Source organism: Oncorhynchus mykiss, chromosome 11 (assembly GCF_013265735.2).
Source record: "Oncorhynchus mykiss isolate Arlee chromosome 11, USDA_OmykA_1.1, whole genome shotgun sequence".
In the NCBI taxonomy this organism is placed as follows: Eukaryota; Metazoa; Chordata; class Actinopteri; order Salmoniformes; family Salmonidae; genus Oncorhynchus; species Oncorhynchus mykiss.
The window spans coordinates 81,357,925-81,361,075 of NC_048575.1; positions in this window are offsets into that span (position 1 = coordinate 81,357,925).

The following is a 3,151-nucleotide window of genomic DNA, read 5'->3' on the forward strand; positions in this document are numbered from 1 at the left end:
ACGCAATTCTCCCACGTAAGGAAATAGACGCAATTCTCCCACGTAAGGAAATAGAGGTGATGCTCCCACGTAGGGAAATAGACGCAATTCTCCCACGTAAGGAAATAGACGCAATTCTCCCACGTAAGGAAATAGACGTAATGCTCCCACATAGGGAAATAGACTCAATTCTCCCACGTAAGGAAATAGACGCAATTCTCCCACGTAAGGAAATAGACGTAATTCTCCCACGTAGGGAAATAGAAGTAATGCTCCCAAAAAGGAAATAGACGTAATGCTCCCAAAAAGGAAATAGACGTAATGCTCCCACGTAGGGAAATAGACGTAATGCTCCCACGTAGGGAAATAGCTGTAATGCTCCCACGTAGGGAAATAGACGTAATGCTCCCACGTAGGGAAATAGAAGTAATGCTCCCAAAAAGGAAATAGACGTAATGCTCCCAAAAAGGAAATAGACGTAATGCTCCCACGTAGGGAAATAGACGTAATGCTCCCAAAAAGGAAATAGACGTAATGCTCCCAAAAAGGAAATAGACGTAATGCTCCCACGTAGGGAAATAGACGTAATGCTCCCACGTAGGGAAATAGACGTAATGCACGTAGGGAAATAGACGTAATGCTCCCACGTAGGGAAATAGACGTAATGCTCCCACGTAGGGAAATAGAAGTAATGCTCCCAAAAAAGAAATAGACGTAATGCTCCCAAAAAGGAAATAGACGTAATGCTCCCACGTAGGGAAATAGACGTAATGCTCCCACGTAGGGAAATAGATGTAATGCTCCCACGTAGGGAAATAGACGTAATGCTCCCACGTAGGGAAATATAAGTAATGCTCCCAAAAAGGAAATAGACGTAATGCTCCCAAAAAGGAAATAGACGTAATGCTCCCACGTAGGGAAATAGACGTAATGCTCCCACGTAGGGAAATAGACGTAATGCTCCCACGTAGGGAAATAGACGTAATAATCCCACGTAGGGAAATAGAAGTAATGCTCCCAAAAAGGAAATAGACGTAATGCTCCCAAAAAGGAAATAGACGTAATGCTCCCACGTAGGGAAATAGACTTAATGCTCCCACGTAGGGAAATAGACGTAATGCTCCCACGTAGGGAAATAGAAGTAATGCTCCCAAAAAGGAAATAGACGTAATGCTCCCACGTAGGGAAATAGACGTAATGCTCCCACGTAGGGAAATAGACGTAATGCTCCCACGTAGGGAAATAGACGTAATGCTCCCACGTAGGGAAATAGACGTAATGCTCCCACGTAGGGAAATAGACGTAATGCTCCCACGTAGGGAAATAGACGTAATTCTCCCACATAGGGAAATAGACGTAATGCTCCCACGTAGGGAAATAGACGTAATTCTCCCACGTAGGGAAATAGACGTAATGCTACCACGTAGGGAAATAGACGTAATGCTCCCACGTAGGGAAATAGACGTAATGCTCCCACGTAGGGAAATAGACGTAATGCTCCCAAAAAGGAAATAGACGTAATGCTCCCACGTAGGGAAATAGACGTAATGCCCCCACGTAGGGAAATAGACGTAATGCTCCCAAAAAGGAAATAGACGTAATGCTCCCACGTAGGGAAATAGACGTAATGCTCCCACGTAGGGAAATAGACATAATTCTCCCACGTAGGGGAATAGACGTAATGCTCCCAAAAAGGAAATAGACGTAATTCTCCCACGTAGGGGACTAGACGTAATGCTCCCACGTAGTGAAATAGATGTAATGCTCCCACGTAGGGAAATAGACGTAATGCTCCCAAAAAGGAAATAGACGTAATGCTCCCACGTAGTGAAATAGATGTAATGCTCCCACGTAGGGAAATAGACGTAATGCTCCCTTGTAGGGAAATAGACTTAATGCTCCCACGTAGGGAAATATACTTAATGCTCCCACGTAGGGAAATAGACTTAATGCTCCCACATAGGGAAATAGACGTAATGCTTCCACGTAGGGAAATAGAGCCTGCGAGAAGAGCCTCATGGCTTCAGACTATTTTGCGTGGGAGAGTGGGAAATTGTGATTAAGATGTTTCAGTACTTTATTTGAACAAGAGGACAAAGATGTTTCAGTGCTTTATTTGAACAAGAGTACAAAGATGTTTCAGTACTTTATTTGAACAAGAGGACAAAGATGTTTCAGTGATTTATTTGAACAAGGTGATTAGAAGATGTTTCGGTACTTGAATTCTTCTTTCACGTGGAGCATGAGGGCGAGAGAGATCAGATAATGAAGTGGTTTCTCTAACCTGTCTCTTCCTCCTTAGCAGATGAAGTGTGTCGCGATGAAGTGTGTCGCTCAGACACACCAGCAGCTGTGTGTGTGTGTGTGTGTGTGTGCGCGTGCCTGGGTGTGTGTGTCCCCGTTTGCAAACTGTCTCCTTTCCTTTATCGTGGTCAGCTGGAAGGGTTTCTAAAATACGGAGGGAGCCTGGACTCTCTGCTGTGGGAAGGAGACCAGAGGAAACCACAAAGTGTGTGTATGTGTGTGTGTGTGTGTCTGTGTGTGAGAGAGAGAGAGAGAGAGAGAGTGAGAGAGAAAGAGAGTGTGTGTCATAATGACAGACGGAACACTTCCTGGGATGTGTCCCACAATACACTCTATTCCCTATGAAGTGCCCTACTTTTGAACAGAGCTCTATGGAGCTATGTTAATAGTAGTGCCCTATATAGGAAGTAGAGAGCTGTTTGAGACAGACTTCCTGGACTGATAGAGATCTGACACCAGGCGTACCTAAGTCACGTTATCTACCACACTGACTAACTGACTGACCGGCTGTCTGACCGACTGGCTGGCTGACTGGCTGTCTGACTGAATGACTGACTGACCGACTGGCTGTCTGACTGACTAACTGACTGGCTGGCTGACTGGCTGTCTGACTGAAAGACTGTCTGACCGGCTGGCTGACTGTCTGACTGAATGACTGTCTGACCGGCTGGCTGGCTGACTGACTGGCTGTCTGACTGAATGACTGTCTGACCAACTGGCCTAGACAGCCGATAGGGAGATTATTACACTGACTGAGAGATAGAGACACTGACATGCAGTGAAAGCGAGAGGCCAAAGAAAAAAACAAGCCAAAACAACACACACACACACACACACCGGTTGGTATGGCAGCGGAAGGCAAATCTCC